The sequence below is a fragment of the Cimex lectularius genome, unplaced genomic scaffold (genome assembly GCF_000648675.2).
Source record: "Cimex lectularius strain Harlan isolate CLEC.00 unplaced genomic scaffold, Clec_2.1 scaffold44, whole genome shotgun sequence".
NCBI lineage: Eukaryota > Metazoa > Arthropoda > Insecta > Hemiptera > Cimicidae > Cimex > Cimex lectularius.
This window is the reverse complement of record NW_019392639.1, coordinates 1,077,446-1,098,138: the sequence shown is the minus strand read 5'-3', so window position 1 is coordinate 1,098,138 and position 20,693 is coordinate 1,077,446. Positions and strand designations below refer to the sequence as shown.

General features: G+C 33.2%; 1 non-coding gene across 1 annotated transcript; it reads left to right on the top strand.

The window, feature by feature from the left end:
• The first annotated feature begins 9,086 nt into the window (after positions 1-9,086).
• Positions 9,087-9,160, top strand: Trnay-aua. The gene has a single exon. It is a non-coding gene; the product is annotated as a tRNA-Tyr (tRNA).
• The last annotated feature ends 11,533 nt before the right edge of the window (positions 9,161-20,693 follow it).

Genomic DNA, 20,693 nt, shown 5'->3' with positions numbered 1-20,693 from the left:
AATAAAAACATCAAAATGTGAAATGAAAACATTATAAAAAATGCAATAAAAACATCAATAAGGTCTTGTAACACATTTCCATGTTTTTATTGCATGATTTTTTAATGTTTTCATTGCACATTATGAAGTTTCTATTGCATGTTTTGATGTTGGTATTGTGCATTTTGAGGTTTGCGTACATTTTTGCACGTTTTGCGGTTTTCGTTTCACGTTTTCCGGTTTTTGTTGCACGAAATGCGGCTATTGTTTTACGTTTTTGCTCGTTGAGATCCTTGACTTTTATGGCAGGTTTCGTAGTTTTTATTGCAGATTTTTTGCACGTTCCGAGATTTTATTTCAAGTTTCGAGGTTTTTTTATTTCATTGGTAGTTTCAGGGTTTTTGTTACATTTTAATGTTTTTATTGCATGTTTTGATTTTGTACAGGCACATTTTGATGTTTTTACTGCAGGTTTTGATGTCATTATTGCCAATTTTGAAGTTTATATGTAGTGCTGTTTGTTTAGTGGCTTTTATTGCACATTTTGATGTTTTTATTGCAATAATAATATCAAAATGTGTAATAAAAGATTTTAAAAAATGCAATAAAAACATCAAAATTGGCAATGAAAACGTTTTAGAAAATGCAATACAAAGATCAGAAAGGTTTCGTTGCACATTTTGATTTCTATTACAGGTTTGTTTAATTTTTCATTCCACATTATGATATTTTTATTGCACGTTTTGATGTTGTAATGTGTATTTTGTACGTCAAGGTTTTTTCGTACGTTTTTACACGTATTGCGGTTTTCATTGCTAGTTTTGTTGTTTTTGTTGCACGATTTGCGGTTAATGATGTACGTTTTTGCTCATTGCGAGACTTTTATTGCATGTTTTGAAAGATTTTACTGCTCAGCTTAAAAAATTAACAGTAAGTATTATTAATTTAAATCAACGCGTGTGTACAGCTAAGAAGAACTTAAGAAAATTACCTTGTTGTCGTAATCGCATTTTGAAGTAAATACCTCCATACATCAACTTAATCTACATTTATTGTTTCAATTCCATTAACCTTCCATTTTTGACTCACGGTGTCGCCGGTTTAATTAAATTAATAAAAATTGGCGATCGGTAATTTTAGTAGGCCAAGTTTAATTCGGGTGGCGGTAGAAATAAACACTGGGGTAAAACCTGTGTCCTGATAAATCATCGGTTTAAATTAGGACCGGACAGTTTTATCCAGGCGTTCGTTAGCCTTCGTACTGATACGGTCAAATTAGTTGTGATGTGTTTTGTCAAATTATCCCTTTCAGATTAGCAAATATTTTTATTATGTGCACACGTTTTTTTTTTTTTTTTTTTTTTTTATAACGCGATTTTTTTATGTTTGCAGTACCAAGTTATAAAGGTATTAGAATTTATACATTCATTTTTTGACTAATCCGATGTTTTTTTGTTTTTTTAACTTGACAAAATCAACAAATTTTGTCTGGTTTTGTCGTCATTTTCTTTCTATATGTTCTATTTAAGAAATATTCCATGGTTGGAAAAAAATAGGATAATAATCCATTTTTAGAAAAATTTTGATTCGTGGTCGCTGGTATGATAAAACAGATTTGTAAAAAATATGGTCCCCTAATCACTAGCATATTGTAAAAAATATTATTTCTGTTTTCTGTTGGCATTTCCTTAAAGTCCAATTATAAAAATTTATAATTGAATTTACCTCCGAGTTCCCAGGCTGTGTGAAGCCGTGAGGTACGACATGACTAGACATCCCCACAGGCGAGTCACAACACTTAGCCACCACCGGGCATCACACTGTCATCACAGTCACTAGACACCGACTGCTCTAATAATGGAGACGCACACTTCACCTAGGAATAGAACATTTCCCCTACTCCCAAGAATATACCACAACTGACCCCTCCTCTTTTAATTAATTGATACTCTCGCTAACAGTTTATCACTGATTTCCACGGAGGACAACACACGGACAATCAATCACCAGGGAGTGAACTAATGGTTACGAGTGTCGGTTCATTTTTCTCGAGGGCACGTTTCAAGATATTTCTCTTTAGTGATTCTCCTTAACTATTCCGGATTAAAAAAAGTCAGAAAACTATTTAAAACACATTTTTGGCAGCGGACTACGTATAATAATTTACGAAAAAGCCTCTATGTCAAACACATGATAACGTGAGTTCAACAGGATTTTTAAATCGGGCAGAAATTAAGGATACACACATATGAAGTGACAAACTACCCCCTCTTGGGTGAATTATTCAGCTACAAAGGTACAGGAAACTAGCTCAAAAATATCCAATTTCAGCAGTAAAAAGCCTAACTTTTATATTTGTTACTATTTGTAAAGGGAAAACTATATTATAATGCATTATTTCTTTAGCTTCACTAAGTCATGCGGATTGTAATAATAAACGATAATTTTTAAAAAAATCTACTAAAACTAATTAGTAAACATACTCAAGTGATGGCTACGCTGCACTTTCAGCTCCAGTACAAATCATTGGTACTCACCTGAAAACAGACAAAATTATGTATTAGAAATTGGTTCAACATATTAAATTAAAATTGTATAAAGCAAGTGGTTGTCGGTATTTATTTTTCGTAAATTTGTAAATAATTAAGTTATTATGAGGGATTTATGTATAGCATAAGGATCATGGTCGAATATCGGTTACCCCATCGGTCATAAATAGAGAACAGCCCCTATTAAAAAAGAATAATAATTTCCCAATATTTGTAAATAATTTATAGCCTATTAAAAATATCAAAAATTTAAAGATATTCAAGAAGGTTTTTACTGAATTTTACCAAAAAATTTATCGTAATAATATAGTTTCAAAAATTAGGTTCAGTATCATTTTCACTTTTATTTATTTAAACAAAAACAACAGCCATTCGAATAAATATATTTTTTTTAATTTTAATTGATTATATGCATCGGAAATGTCACGAATTTTTTAAACTTTTCAAATTATTTTTATTCAATACACACCAAAAACTTTTTGGTTTTGAATCCGGCTTTTGTCAATCGGTTCAGTTGATAAACTCAACCCTGTCATAGGCAGTATAACAGCAAATGCGGATTAAAAACATGCCTCTGACAGTTTGTCGATAACCTCAAATATCATATTCTATCTTCTCGACCCGGTAGAACCTCTTCTTATATAGATGCCTATTGGCTGCTAATTAAGACAACGGGACTTATTTTTACTGGGCATTATTCCCGTGACGTTTTGATTAGTCTTTAAAAGTTCAAGTAACTCGCCTCAGTGACTAAACTTTTTCGTGAAAACTGGGAAAACGATGTGGCAAATTGTGAACTTTATTCTTACTTTTCCAAGTTTTACACCGTATTAAAAAGTTATTTTGAGAATTTTAAGACGGAAAGAGTTTCGTAAAGCCGATCAAAACAATAAAGAAATCTTAACATGTGCAAAAAAATTAAAATACGACTGTAAGTAGAAAGTTTTTTGTCATTTTATTAACACTTACAAGTACTAGGTTTTTATGACATTTTTAAAATCGTTTTATGAATGGAATAGCATTTTAACTCAAAACATAGACATATTTAATAACTTATAAACTTTTCTCTTCGTGTTAGTTCGACTTTAATTATGTAAATTTGATTAGAATCGTACGAAAAAAGTAATAATTAATAAAATACGTGTGTTCTTTCAACTCTGAATGTTTTGTGAAAAAAACCATTATTTCATATAAAAGGATTAAAATATAAATTCCAACCCAAGCACTTTTGCCTATGTTGTTTAAACCTAAAATTTGATATTGCAGCTTACTTCCTTTTTGGACGTAGTTCCATGTTTCTGATGTTACTAAATATTTAAAAAACACCACATTTTACTTCACAGGTAAAAACAACCAAGAGCATACAAATAATATTTATACGTATAAATAATATTTATATATTTTTACATACATATGAATAATATTTATATATTTTTACATAATATAAATAATATTTACTATTTCTGCTTATCTGCGTTAGAAAAGCAATTTAAAATGATAAACCTTTTATCTATATTATTATATTATGTGAGATTTAGACAATTCATCATTTTTGTTATTGTGTTTTCACTTAATGTATTTTATTTTTATTTGATATTTTTCTATAAAGACTAATGCCGACTTCTAACGTACAAATGCTAACAATAAATAATAATAAAAAAATAAAATATCAAAAAAATTGTGAAAAAACTGTCTTTTGTTTCTCGAAAAAAGATGAGACTAAAGTAGCCAGACGATTATTCTAATCGATGAGTTTATGTCGTCCAATATTGCTTTCTTGCATCAAATTCTTTATTTCAACATTCAATACGAGCTTTTTCTGTTTTAAGTAAAAAACGATTTACCATTCAGTTGTATGGTGAGAGACTTGCTGTCAGATCAAAAATCGATTTGGAGTTGTTAAGTATGTGGATAGGGGAGGCTTTATTTTATATAAATCCGAGAAAAAAAACATCTTAGAGACGGTAATTTCAAGTGATATGATGTTAATTGCAATTTACAAAGATTTTGTTACATTTGGAAAATGAGAAATGTCTCGTTGACTAAATCGTCTAAGGGTACTATAATTCCGAGACGTCGACCTGCTCAGCCAGGGGAGAGATAAACGGACCGTAAAATAAAAGATTCCCGTTAGGCCAATATTGATATGAGTCGGATGCAGACTATTATTACCCGCCGACCAGGATCTGGGGGCCGGTCATCTGCTTGACGAGACGAGATTAGGCGGAGGAGGCCTAGTCGGGGGACATTCTTGGCGTCTCGGTATCGGCCGGCTATTGTGTTCAGCCGAAGTTTCGCTTTCTGCCAAAACGCGTTTCCGTCTACAGCAATTTTGGAAGAGATCGGCATTAATGTTGTATAGTATTAGATTAATAATTTTCTATGTCCATATTGTATTTTACAGAATATGACCATCTTACATTTCCCAAAAGGCCGGGAGTAAGCTTAAGTCCTAAGTCTTTCGTCTTGGCCAAACCGCCTGTCGGAATATGCAAGATTGTCATATCTTTTAGACTAAAATATAGAAATGGTAAATTATTTACCTAATACTGAGGCAAAAAAGAGACCAATCTTAATATTTGTAATTATCTCTTAGACAACAGCACCAAAATATTAAAAGCGTTTCACTCACATTATCATTCGATCACAAAAAATGCTAGTTCAAATTATAACCAAATTGATTAAATTTGTACATCATGATTTCACATTTATTCGGGTCTACGCTGGTACAATTCTAGGAATTAGTTGGATGCCTTTCTTTCGTAGGAATTCCAAAACAGAAACGTTTAAAATAACTAGTCTTTACTATAGTATGGTCTACCAAACAAGATGTACTATATGATAAATTAAATATATCTTTTGTGTGTTGTGTTTAGTGACCTTTCGCCAATGATTATTTGGAGATCGTGAGGTGCGGTCTGGTGTGATATAATTTTTAGAAAAACATGTGTCCTTATTGTGTGTCGTGTTGAATAATGATATATCTACACGGAAAACATACACTTTGAGCCCTGAAGATCTCAGTAAAGATCGAAACGTTGGCATGATAAAGAAAATGTATATCTTTTGTGTTGAATTTCCGTTGAATATTTACTCTCGCGTGCATTATTTTTACATATATTCATAAAAAAAAATTTCACATCCTACATGTATTTATAAAATTTGAACAATTTTTATAAATCCCAGGCCCTGAAGATGATCTTAATAAAGATTGAAACGTTGGCACGATAAAGAAAATGTTTTTCTAAAAACTACGTCTCACCAGACCGCATCTCATTATCTCCAAATAATCATTATTTTTACATGAAATCCCAGGCCCTGAAGATGATCTCAATAAAGATCGAAACGTTGGCACGATAAAGAAAATGTTTTTCTGAAACCTACATCACACCAGACCACATCTCACGATTTCTGAATAATTATTTTTACAGGTGAACATTGTTAACTAAATTGTTAGTGCTATTTCCCAAAATATTTTCTAATTAATATCTATCATATAGGTGGGTGTGTCCGAGGAGGGAAAAAACTTTTAGCAGCGTATCTTTACATAAACTTCAGTATAACTTAAAAAATAAAAATTGTGGCTATTCAAGTACACAAAGTCAAACAGAAATTTTTTCCGTACGTATTTAATACTAATTATGAACCAAACCCAAAACACTTTTTTAATAGCCCATCATTTCTATAAAGTTGAGTTAGAAATTAAATCCAGATGGCTGCATCAAAAATGAAAACCCACAATATAAATCGTCCATAAAAAATTAATATACCGTTTCTGATAAATTGAAACGTCTCGTCGACGGACAGTTATGTATTAACATGAAATTTCATCGTTTAATTAAACAGCTGCCTCAAATTGTTTGAACGATTGAATAACTTTACAGTGCAGAGTGATCGATAAACTTATTTGTACAATGGAGAGCAAAGTGTATTAAATTTCCATTTTGTTAAACAATAAATTGAACTAAACAGTTACGTTTAAAATAAAATAAATATTTAATTTATTAATTTTGATAATGGACCGGATCGATAGAGAAGCTCCCGCGTACCAAGGAATGTATATCGATGAGTAGCTCTTGGAGGATCTGGCTCGTAGAAGAAGGGTCATCCTCACGCGATCAAGAATAGGTGTTGCGTGGTTGACACATGGAGGAAAGCCGTCGTATATGTCCTGCATTAGGTGCAATTGCTTGACTCCGTACGGAGAGCGCGCAGGAATGCCGGAGGAGAAAGGCAACGAGTATTTGTATCCCCTGTTCCGATTCTTGAAGGAAACGGTGTTGTTCTATTGTATATTGTAACAGTAGTTGTATATACCTAGTTTGTGTTGAGAGTGAATGTATTTATTAACATGAATGTGAGATGGGAGAGGTCAATACCCCATCGACCCTCAATTAGGCTAGTTGTATATATGTAAAGGGTATCGAGTACTCACTTTATCACCCTAATTGAATAAATGGCATATAAATAGGAGTGAATGTATTTAGGAATGCACGTGAATTACGAATGTGTTTGGAACTGCATGTGTTGGGTGCTGAATTGACGTAGCTGTTGATAGCCCAACCTCGGTGGCTGGATGGATAAGAACGTCGTCTGCCAACATCCAATTCTCGAGTCTGCCGGCAATTTGATGTAAATAACAAAAGATGGAATTGCCGGTGGACTACAAGAAGCCAATAGGCTCAACTCGGCACCTTTTTTCACATTGTACGTACTTTGCGGATTTGAGCCTATACAAATCCAAATCCATATTTTTCCGATAACCAATACTGGAATAATTTTAATTTTTCATAAGTAGTTTGATTACAGAGATAAATTATAGTAGAAACCGGCCATTTTAGAACCTGTGAGACTTGACCAGCCTATTTTCATTGTTGTCTCGAACTCTTCATTAAGCTTAAAGTATTTTACCAGATCTCAAAGCTTTTTCAGGAATTTCAGTATCCTTCAAGCACATGATTTTCCTCTGCCAGTAGTAATCTCAGTCTGCATAAGCATTCGCACCGAAGTGTTCCTCTTTTTTATCATCTTCCTGGCAATATCTATACAGGATTTTTTTTCTGCTACTACGAGTCTATAAATATACATCGCGAGTCTGTAGAAGCCAGTCCGACTATTATACTCCTAACACGTCCTTGATATTGTAGTTTTGCTGTTAGTTTCTGGGATGGTCCTTTGATGATTTCCAGGTTTTCTAAACATTGATGAACAACTGTGCTTCTATGAGGTCTGGCATTGTCACCCAGAAAATGAAAATCCCTGCCAATGAGATCCCTGATTTGAGGGACGAATTCCACGATAATTTCTTGGACTTAACGGACGGTGGTGAGGTTGCCTTCAATATTATAGATTTCGAAACAGTCATGGAAAAGTCCAAACTTTTCCTCCACACCCACGAGGCAGCAGCCGACCCAACCACCCCCAGAATTCCCACACGTTACCACCACCACTGCACGCCCTTGGATATCCCTTTCTATCCTATATCATTATCCCGCTGTGATAAATAAATATAGCTGATATTTATGTTTTTCTACGTTGTTTAAAAGAAGGAAGATTTTACCGGTTTTTAAATTTCATCATTGAATATATTCTGTCGGGGAAAATTTTTTCTCCTCCCCATATCTCAGACATGTTATATATATTATATACATATAGCAACACGTTATAAGGATATTTAAATATCCTCAATAATGTTGCATGTTCTGCATAATTTACTCCTGCCCTGTTTTATTTTATGCAGGTACCCGCACGTATGGTAAGCGACCTAAGACTGGTAAATTGTACTTATTGTATAGCATTTTTCAGTCATATTAATAATTTTTTTTTAAGTATAAATATTTGACAAATGAAAAATGACAACTATTCACTCTTTTGCGATTTTTTTGCTGTGCACAAAACATGATGGGATTTCAATATGTAACACATATGTAGCTATGGACAATGCCAGGTATCTATAAAAACTGATGAACTTAAAGAGGCTGTGGAGCCATTTTGTCACACGATTCTTTCCTGTCGCCCTACTCGCCAACTCTAAACTCTGCAGAGTATGCGTTCTCGAAGAGTAAGACATATGTGAGTACCCTGTTAGCTTAAGGGCCAAAGGAACTTACAACTTAAGTTAAATAATAGCTGCAGTTTCAAATTCCATGTCGACACTGACTGCACCAATTACGTAATGGATGTCGTTTTGAAGCTGCTAGCAGCTGCCGCAATACTCTATCAATTGTTGTTAAAATTAACTTTAAATTAATTATTCTTTGTATGTATGGTCTTGGTTGAAATGAAAAAGTCAGTGTCACGAGCGGGATTCGAACCCAAGACTTATTGAATATCTCGATCTCAAGTCTTGAACTACTTCCTTTATAAGTTCATTATGTTTAGTGGTCTAATTGAGCATATTACTTCTTTCAATTAATTATTGTTTTTATGAAAGGTTTTGGTTGAAATGAGAAATTTAGTGTTATGAGCGGGATTCGGACCCACGACCTTCGGCTCAATACGCCACTGCTCTAACAACTTGAGCTATCGTGACTTCAATGTTAGTGTCACGAGCGGGAAGTCACGATGGTTCAAGTGGTTAGAGCAGCGGCGTATAAAGCCGAAGGTCGTGGGTTCGAATCCCGTTCGTGACACTGACTTTTTCATTTCAACCAAGACCTTACGTACAAAGAATAGTTAATTGAAATAAGTAACTTGCTCAATCCGACCACTAAATATAATGGGGTTATAATTATCATTTTTTCAATCTTTTTAATGAAGTAATTTTACTGTTTTTAAACTTAAATAAAGGTTTTCGAAACTACTAGCTCGTATTTATTTTCTCCCCTGACTAAAAAATCCCGAAAGGAACGATTATTAAATTGAATGGGACGATTATTAAATTGGTTGAAAAAATTATTTATCTGACTGAAAAATGCTATATTATTCTTTTTCTGTCCAGGCCCCTCCAAGAAACTTTACTTAACAAAGGTAATATTGAGGTGTACAAAGCTTCCATAGTTAAATCATCACAATATTTGTTTCATTTATTAATTACCTTTGCCTTGATATATAGTTTTGCATCCTGAAGGGAAATATAGACAGGGTTTTACTCACATAGTTACCCCGTTTTGTAAGACTATGGACCTTAGAATTCCCTGTGACCGTACGATCGATTTAAATTATATTCTTTGTATAAAATTTAACTTTATAATCCCTGCGTGTGAGTGTGAGTGTTTATTGTTAGTATGGCGTGAACCATTTTTGCTTGGAATGCCTTATTGAACTTGAAATAAATTAATACAATATCGTGCGACTACAAGTGAATAATACTATATAAAAGCGTCCCTTAGCACGCACCCACGCACGTATTTAATACTATAGCAACCCTTACCCCCCCTCCGCCAATGAAGCGATTTCACTCATTTTGCGCAGTTTTGTTAATTATACATTTTGCGACTCGGCGCGGCGTAAAATCAGATACCCGTTGGAATATTTTATAATTTACATAGGTAAATTAATTAGTTTTAAATTTAAATTAACATCAACTCGAGCTTAATGTTTAACAACTTCGAAAACGATACGACCTTCACCATATGTGAAGGTTTATGAGTTATTAAAAACTATGTGAAAAGACTATTGAAATGAATTTGCTGTGTCGTCCGGGTGCTATTCATAGTGCTCCGGCGTAAATTGTAAAGAGAAGAGGAAAGAGAAGCAATCCTCGCTGTATTCCCGTTTATTTCTTTTACTTTAAGACTTGCTGTTGTTTATTCACACACAGAAAGTTCAATCGGCCAATGAAACAAATCACGAATAACATTATCTACATTATCATTTTGAAATTTAGTCTTGCCTTTTCAAAGTGTAGGAACGTAGCATCTATATTCAAATAGTAATTAAAAATCCGATATTGATTAAAAGTGAAACAAAAAAACTAGAGTTTTAATGATGATTACATATTATTTACTATTATTATTACACAGCTCAGCATAATTTTTCAAAACAGACAGAATGACCTACTAAAAAGTTATTTGTCCAATTGATAACCGTAGCACGCTACGTTTAACTACTTTTGATGCTAAGTTATAACAGCTCGTGGCATTTGTTTTATAATAGAATATATTTTTTTATTATTTAATTGATCCCGCTATTATTTAGATAAATAAATTCACTATTTTATGGTCGTCATTTTTAAGTCTTTCGTCGTGTTGGTTGCATAGGCTATTCCATTCGTCCCAATGTTGTTGTTGTCTTAATTAAACAAAAAAATGAATTTGATTAAATGCTTTCATAGCTGTGTACGACAGATATTGTTTTTGGTATAATCATTTTATTTAAGATTCATTATAAAGTAAATTAATTATATAGGCCTTCTATTAAATATTTTAGATATGCAGCATATCAACAAAATTACATAACTTGTGATAGTAACTTTTCTTAAATACTTTTATTTGTACTCAATACATTTAGTACCTATGTGATCATAAAATTTTCTTCACACGGTTAAAGCGCTAAGATTAATGTCGTTCTTCACCCGGGGGACAGATGCCATGAGAAATCCCAAAAGAAATGCTGGCACTCAGTGTGCGGGATGAAGGGACTAGGTTGGAGGTCATTGTCGATTTACGCGATGTGGCGGATTCTCAGGATGGGAATGAGTAGAGTTGGCTCGAGAAGTAGGTTTTGGATGAATCGAGAGGTTAGTGTAAAACTTTTGGAAGTTGGCTGACAAAATAATTTCGAGATTAGTGGCGTAGTAAGGACGATGTCTGAGGACTTTTAGTTGGATGGTTTGGAAAGTCTGTTGGATGGTTTGCCAGAATACCACAAATCCACTCTAGTAGGTAGAAAATTTACCACAATAAGGTTAGTTTGTGGACGGTCTAGACGGATCTTGATCCTAGATAGTTCATAGTTATCTGTTGTCTCCTAATTTCCATGTATAGTACTAAAACCGTTTTTGTCGTTGATATGCAGTGAAAGGCAAGACTGTTTATTCAATGTGAACGTGCACTGAGTATATTTCTTTTTTTGAGGTCTCGTCTTCCACTTTTGCTCCAGTCTTCGATTAGCTCAAAATTTTCTTGGATGTGTGGTGATTAGTGACGGTTAATCGATAATTATTCAGGAATCGTAAGATGCGGTCTGGTATGATGTAGGTTTCAAAAAAACATTTTCTTTATCGTGCATTTTCGATCTTTATTGAGATCATCTTCAAGGACCTTTTCACCTCAAAGAAGCCGACGCGTTATAAAAAAATGTCTTTTCTACCGACTTCCTTCGCCACCCCTTCAAAATCCAACATAGAGAAACATAAAACAGCAATATCTCACTCAACACGACACGCAAGACTGGCACAATTACACAGAAGATAAACACTTTGAGTGAGCAGAAATAATTTGATTGAATATAAAAAATATATTAAATTCACTAATTTCGTGGTCCGCTTGACCAATTAACATATCACAATTAATTAAGGTTTTTAGTTGTGATAAAAAAGTCAATGTCAAGAGCGGGATTCGAACCCACGATTTTCGAAACCTCGATCCACTCGGCCATTTCATTTGTCGCCGAGAATCCAATCCGATTACACGACATTTGAAAAATGGCAAAAAGGAGGGAAAACTCAAAAGGTGGGGTTGAGATAGCAAGCTCAAGTGGTAGAGCAACGGCGTATCAAGCCGAAGATCATGGGTTCGAATCTCGCTCGTGCCATTGACTTTTTTATCTCAACTAAAAATCTTAATTAATTGTGATAAAAAAATATATTTGCATTGTATAAATTCACTTTTTTCCATATCCTATATGTATTTGTTAAATGTTTGTAAATCCCAGGCCCTGAAGATGATCTCAAAAAAGATCGAAACGTTGGCACGATAAAGAAAATATTTTTCTGAAACCTACATCACACCAGACCGAATCTCACGATTTCTAATAATTTTCTTGGATGTTGAAACTGGATAGAAATCCATTTGGGGGGCAAAATTGCCGTATCGTCCGCGTAGGTGAGGATGATGATATTAATGTAGGTCCAGCAGTACAAATGACATAAAAGATAGGACCAGGAATGCTGTAATCTATCTGACTTCCTAGAACTCGTTCCTCACTCTGAAGCAGTGCAGCGGTCGGCCGGATAGGATGTCAGGATAAGATAAGGGATGGATAGGAAGCATTTAAGTTTATAAAACATCCCGAATTATCTGGATTTTTTTTATACGGCCAAATTTTTATCAATTTAAAATTTTTAACTTTTCTTTGATAGTATTATTATGTAAAAAATTAAACGGCTAAACTTCTTCATTAGAAAGGCAGTTAATTCCATAGTTAATTCCTTTAGGACGAATTATTACTTTCAGATTGAGAAAATTTATTAATTTTGGCTTAGGTGCGGCGGCGTTCAAAATAACTACAACTATGGTTAGAATTAATCAATTTTATACCTAGTCAATTTTATTTTCCAGCAAAAGAAAGTATAATAAAATATTAAAACCGGAAATATTAATCGTTATATATGCCTAAGTTTCTTGTGAAATTGATAATTTACATAATCTTTGTGTTAAACTTTTATTTTATACGCTTTTTATTTTCAAAAAATATTGGTTTTATTCTTGTATCATCTCATTTCTCCTTAACACTATTTTTAACTAGGGTAAAAAATTGAGACAAATTAGCATTAATGACCTAAGAAACTGTAAAACTAAAATTTAAGACTACTTTAGGAAGACTTATGAAAAGATATTTGCTAACATGAAGTACGTAAAATCTTAACCAACGTCGTTATTATTTGATAAATGCTCATCATTTTACATTTACGTAGCATTTACAAGGAAAGTATCACAAGGTCATGAAATCTTAAAAAATCAAAAATAGTGAAATCACTCCGAAACTGCTGAGATTCGGACCATAGTTAATTAAGACTTTTTTAGTTCCTTGATTTTGAATGTAGAATCTACTGGCGAAGTGTGTAGCCGAACACCCTGCATATGTAGGATTGTTTGACGTGTAATGATTGTTTTATAAACAATTCAACACAGTCTACATCTTCAACTGTTTATCCCTCCGTTCCTCAATGATCCCTTCTATAATAATCCTGAAAGGCTAACGAGACGACAAACCATTGCCCCTTTTTTCCCATTGTTGGACCTTTCACCACAAAGAAGAGAACTCCTCATAGAAAAAATAATTTCTATCCCTCCTTCCTTCTCTACGCCTTCGAAATGAAACAATATAAACAAAAAACATTAATATCTCACTAACACTCTCAACACACAACAATGACACATTTACACAGAAAACATACACTTTGTGTGAGTACAAATACTCTGACAAAACCTAAAATTTATATATTGTGTAATCATTATATAAATTCATATTCATATCTTATATGTATTTATATAATTAAACAATTTTTATAAATCTCTGGCCCTGAAGATGATCTAAATAAAGATCGAAACGTTGGCGCGATAAAGAAATTTTTTTCCCTTTTCACGACCCGTAAATAATCATTACTGCAGACCTTGGATTATCAAGTTGTGAACATTTGCAAATAATTTTATAAGTAAGTTAAAGTCCGATGGCGTTGAAATTCTTTAAAATAGACAATAGATTATATACAAATAATATTATTTTTTACACAATTCTACTTTGAGAAACCTGTCATCATAATGGGAACAGGTGGGAAAATTTAATATCTGACTTAAATTTTTTTAGGTTAAGTGTTGTTTTTAGAAAAAAAAATAGCGTTTACAGCTCTAATTTGACATGGTGTATTAGTTACATATATAATTCATTAGAAATTCATAGATTTTTCACTTGAGTTCTCTATAACTTTTTTTAGTGTTTTCTATTCATTTGATTAAATAAATTCCGCCGTTTTCTTTTCGACGATGTTTAATAATTGTCTGTTTTCAATAAAGTCAAAAATTCACCCAAAACTCTTAGATTAAGAAAATTTATGTATTCCGAATAGAGGCCGAGAATCCTATTAAAATGTAAATTAAGTTTCTTTTTTTACTTTTTTTTTAGTAACGGTTAACGTAGATTACGTTATGGTAGGGCGACGGAAAGCGGTTACGGATTCCTTGACAGCGGTGATGCCGGGAGAGGAGTGAGAGGAGTTAAAGAGGTGAGGAGCCTGCTGCATTGGATCGATTGAACGAGTGCTCGTAACAGCTCGGCCAATTTCGGACGCCCCTCCGCAGTCCTGGCCGTTTTCCTTCGATCGTCGGCCCGATCTGTGAATTCACCCGATATCTAGCGGTCCCCTAGACAACTCTCTGCAAGATTCTCCATTTTGATAAAGATTTGTTCTATGTCAAACGGGACGTCCTGGCTCGCTTTGACTCTTAAAAAGCCGACAGTCGTCTATTACACCGGGTTGTCCGCGGATCCTCAGATATTCCTTCCCACATCTCAAAAGATCAAAATATTAAAACTTTTTTTCGGAATTTGAAGGACTTAAATTTGTATCACACTGGATTCTTTTAAAATAAACTATTACAAAATATTAATGACTGACGATCACTGTTTTAACCACTGTAAGTAGTAAAGAAACAATGATAACCATGTTGATCTAAAAATGTCAGAAATCTTTGTTCTGAGCATAGGCGTTAACTGATCTGATGAAGGATTACAATAAATCCAAAACGGGTGGATCGAAAAAAAGCTGGTTTTTTTTTTTTTAGATGACCTATTATCCCACCTTCTCGAAGAAAAAATCATATTTGGTTCCCCTTACCATTAAAAAATGTAAGCTTGAAAATATTTATGCAATTTTTAAAACTTTTTTTAAATTAATAAATTCATTATTTCTGAGCTTGTCAAGTTAAAAGGAATTTTTAATTTGGCATGTAAACGCATACTGAAATCTTTCGTAATGGCGTTGTTAAGGGATAAACCAACTTACAAGTATGGCGTGTATTGACTGATTTACGGACTCACGAGTAGATTAACAAGTTTAGAGGGACTTCCTTTAGAGCCGTCGAAACGATCTTGACACCAGATCGTTCTGGAACGACGAACACAAAGACCACAGATAATTAAATAAGTTTTGATCAAACAACTGGCAACGCGCTAACTTCCTGATCGGCACGCCACTCCGGTAGGAATAAATCACAAGTGTGATTGTCGGAAAACACCAACCAATAATTCTCAGAAAACTTTAAAATTAAATTTATTATATACAATTTTGTATAATAATACTTCAATTTTAGTACGATATTTTGATATTATAACATATGAATTTTTATATGAATACTGTCATGATAAAATATGATGTATACGTTTTTTACTTTTAAATATTCTATTTTAATAAAAAACTTTTCAATTTAATTACACAATACCAAAATTTTTGTATAGTTTAACAATCATAACGTTTTTCAAATGTTTAGGCAAGTTTTACAAACTTCAATGTATGTAGTGAATAAACATTTGATCATGGATTTCAATTAAGTGAATGATTTATTATATAAAATGAAACGATATTTAATATTTATTATTACTTTCAGGATGTTTTGGATTAAATTTTGGCTTAAAACGACAAAATCATTTTGCAATCATAGAATCACCCTCTTATCCAGGAATTGAGAGGTAATTCCGATGTAAGTTGCTCGACAATTTTTACAATCGGTTTTGTAATTACATCAGACTTATTTGTTCCAGGTGTGGGATCATTAATTTTTCACTTTTTTTCCAAAATTAAAGATATATAAACAAAAAACCAGTAATATCTCACTAACACTTTCAATACGACACACTACAAAGACACAGTAATACTTTGATTGAAACTAAAATTTCTATAATGTGAAAATCAGTGTATCAATTCATTTTCACATGTTACGTGTATTTCTATAGTTTAAACGATCTTTATAAATCCCAGGCCCTGAAGAATATCTAAATAAAAATCGAAACGTTGGCACGTTAAAGAAAATATTTTTCTAAAACCAAACCAGAACAAACTACATCTCACGATCTCTAAATATGTAAAAAAAATCTAAAAATATATATAGACACTCAAACACAAACACAACAAAAAATAGATAAAGATTAATAGCTTACTTAAAACGTAACCACAACATTGATAATTTGTTGTTTACATTTACTGAAAATGACTAATCCTTTGACACTGTTTAAATTAAAAATAAATAAATTCAGTTCCATTTCATTGTTTCAAGAACCAACTTGTCGAATGAGGTAATTTTTTTTTAAATTGTTTTCTTAGACGAAACAAGAAGCTAGGAAAAGCTCAATTAGGCTCCAAAAACAATTTTATTGGATAGGAACTAAACAATTCGGGCGTACAAAATAATTACAATATTATTATTTAGTATAATTAACAAAATCAGACACCCTTTCTTAGAAATGGGGATTGACTATATGATCTCGGAAACATTCTTCACAACATCCTATAAAGTGTTAACGGATTTTAAAGGAGAGGAAGAATACAGGAGAGCATCAGTTACAACGATATGGTATACAGATGGCTCCAAAACAAACGAAGGAACCGGATCGGGCATTTTTTCTACAAACCCAAAACATGAGCAATCCAACTCATTAGAAAAGTACATTTTGATCTTTCAAGCAGAAATACACACCATCAATGCCCTGTAAAATCATACAAGAGATTACACTAGCAAAAAAAATCCTCATAAGCTCTGTTAGCCAAGCAGATATTAAAGCATTAGTATGTATCTATGTAACAGAATCACATGAAAATTAGTCAGTGAATGCATCCAAAATCGCCAAAACCTGGGAAAACACAACAACCTGATGATATCTTGTTTGCCAGGGCACAGAGGAATGTTGGGTGACAAGAAAGCAGATAGACTGGCCAGGGAGGATCCGCAAAACTATATATAAGCCCAGAACCTATACTTGGGATAACAAAAACAAATATAGAATCATCCATCGCAGAATGGATCCAAACAAAACAAAAGGAGAAGTGGATAACTCTAGCAGTGCTAGACATAGTAAACTTATGATGAAACAATCCTCACCAAGTAAAATCACTGGCGCAACTGGAGAGGGCTAAACTGAGAGGAGTGGTATGACTACTAACCGGCCACTGGTATCTGAGAAAACCTCTACACAACATGGGCATATACAACGATGATCACGTCTGCAGATTATGTAATGAGGAGGAGGAAACAGCCACCAATATTATCTTCGAATGCGCAGCAATAGCTCAATGGAGATTCAACCTAACATACGAAAAAACTTAGGGATTGAATTTGTAGCAGCGACAGTCAATGACTTGATACTTCTAAGGAGAAGGGCAGAGCCTATTGCACTGAACTAAGGAACTAGGAAGGTACAATAAGCCAGAAGGCTGCAGTGTCTGGGGGGTACAAACCCTGCTTTCTATTTTTTTCCAATTATATGGCGTACAATACCATAACGCACGACTCATCTGTTATGAGTAATGGTATAACCGGCCCCTTGATTTTCGTGTCGAGCTTGAAAACAATGTAAATCATGTCCGATATTGGTTTCATGTTTTTTCTTAGTTACAAATAATTTGAATTTGGTTTTGCTCATATAAGGCCATCGTTAAATTTTTCATTTGTACTTAAATTGTAAAAGTTTGTTTTCCTTTAACTTTTGTTCTTTTTTTAACGAGGGTTCGCAACAGCAGAGGTCATATAAACCCTTAGGGTGCCGGTGTTTTTGAAAAAAAGCCCATTTGTAAGTATGTCGGATTCGAATGCAGGGCCGCTGGATTCGACCCGGGACTTTTCCTTACAGTGATGAGCGCCGTGTCAAAGACAAAACCTTGCGGTCACCAACGCCCCTCCTGCTTCCTTTATCCTTATCACCTACCATACCATGCCATAGACGAAACAAGAAATTTGAGTAAAAAATAATAATTTTTTGTCTTAAAAGTATTTAAGTCGAGAAGATCATACCCGGGCAGATCCTTTGGTCAACGACGGGCGTAGCGTCCGTTACAAGTACTGCCGCGCTCTACCATCCAGCTGTTTAGGGCCAGCGAAAGTCTCGATAGGAGAGAAATAAATGCTTACGCTCGACCTCATGTAGCTGGATTTGTCACCCATTACTTGGAGAATGTAGGGATTAACAACAATGAATTGGCCCTTACGCTCCCCTGACATAATCCCATGTAACACTTATGAGACAAGATAATGAGACGGGCTAGACGTCGTTCCCCGCCTCCGACAAGCATTGAACAGCTTCAACTGATCCCGGAAGTTCAGAGAGATTTACTAGTCTATCGGCTGATTTCTTTACTTTTTGAATTTTTACATTAGTTTGGTCTACAAGTTATGCAGATTATAAATATACCTTATTAGATAAATCTAATTAATTCGGAAAAAAATAAAAATCTTTGTTCGTTTTTATAACGTTTGTAATTAACGTAATAAACTCCCAAAAGACGAGGATGTTCAGTCATAATAGAAAGTAAGTTGTTTTAGTTTTAATTAATGATTTTTTACATTTAAATTTTTTTAACCGAGTTAATTATGTTTAAAAATTATTAATATTCTCAATTAGCCAGCAATTTAGGTTAGATTTAAATTTGGGTTGTGACTATCACAAGACAAAATCCGATTTATTTGCCACGCCTATGAGTGTTAAGGGCATCCGCGAGGCCAGAGGAGGTACAACTTGTTTTATTATTACTTTTTTAAATTATTATTATTATCAAACGTTACATCCATATAAGTGAAGCATGTTCAGAGAGATTTACTAGTCTATCGGCTGATTTCTTTACTTTTGGAATTTTTACATTAGTTTGGTCTACAAGTTATGCACATTATAAATATACCTTATTAGGTAATACTAATTAATTCGGAAAAAAATAAAAATCTTTGTTCGTTTTTATAACGTTTGTAATTAAGGTTAACTCCCAAAAGACGAGGATGTTCAGTCATAATAGAAAGAGAGTTGTTTTAATTTTAATTATTTATTTTTTAAATTTTTTTAACCGAGTTAATTATGTTTAAAAATTATTAATATTCTCAATTAGCCAGCAATTTAGGTTAGATTTAATTTTTTTATTCCGATTTTTCATCTATACAGATTGAGGGATTTTGTTAAATAAATAAGGTATGCTATAATTTAAGGATCTCAAAATATATTTGTTACTTGGACTATATAAATAAAATTATTAGGTATTTCTCGTTGATTTAATTTCCTTACATTTCCTCTAATCTAGGTTCCCCTTGAATATTATAATAATTTTGAAGATATGAAATTGTTTGCGAGTAAGACTTTGGCATCTTTTGAGATTATATTGTTATTGTCATGAAATATTTTCCTAAGTGTAACATTTTGTAAAGCATTTATTTTATTTAAACGACAATTGGCCGCTACACCGTAGCTTTCTGCTCCGTATCGGATTAAACATTCAAAAATATTCTTATGGTATCTTGGTTAAGGCAGTAAATCAAATGACAAATTTTTGCGTAATTTTTTTTTTTTTTGTAAATTTTAAAGGTGTTAATCTCAAGCTAAATATTCATCCAGTATTATTTGCAAAAAAAAATTATTATTAATAAAGCAGCCAGCGAAAGTATATTGCCCGTAACTGACAACCATACCGTAAGGATCATTTGTACAGATGTTATACAGAATTGGCCTGAGTACACACCCTTGAAGCACTCCACTATAGTTGGAAAAGGGCTCTCTGTAAGACTGCCACATTTTTGCTACGCCCTTAACACTGGATAATAAATTGTATTTTAATTTTGTTGTTGTGGTATGTTTTGATAAATTTTCTTTCAAACCATTATAATTTTGTTAAGACTCATTAGGTTTTTGTCTTTGAGTGTATATCATTTATTATAATTTCATATACCACTAAATTTTAATCACATTTTTTAAAATGTGTTTACTTTTTTGGACAAAAATGTGTCTATGTGTCAATACTCACTCTTCAATGGCCAATGGTATGTTTTCTCAAACAGTTATGTAATATTTCCAATAAATCATATAATACAACCCTCGGTTATATTTGTATGAACGATTCATTTAATCCTGTCAATTTTGATTAGTGGTTACGGATGTTTTTAACCGCAGAAGATATTTTTTAATCTTTACTAGAAGCGCTTATTCAAAGGGAATCCTGATGCTCATTATGGTTAAAATATGGCCCTTGTAGTAGGGGATAAATTGCCTTTGTAAAGTGATCAAAAGATTTATTGTCACGCTAAAATCCAATGATTT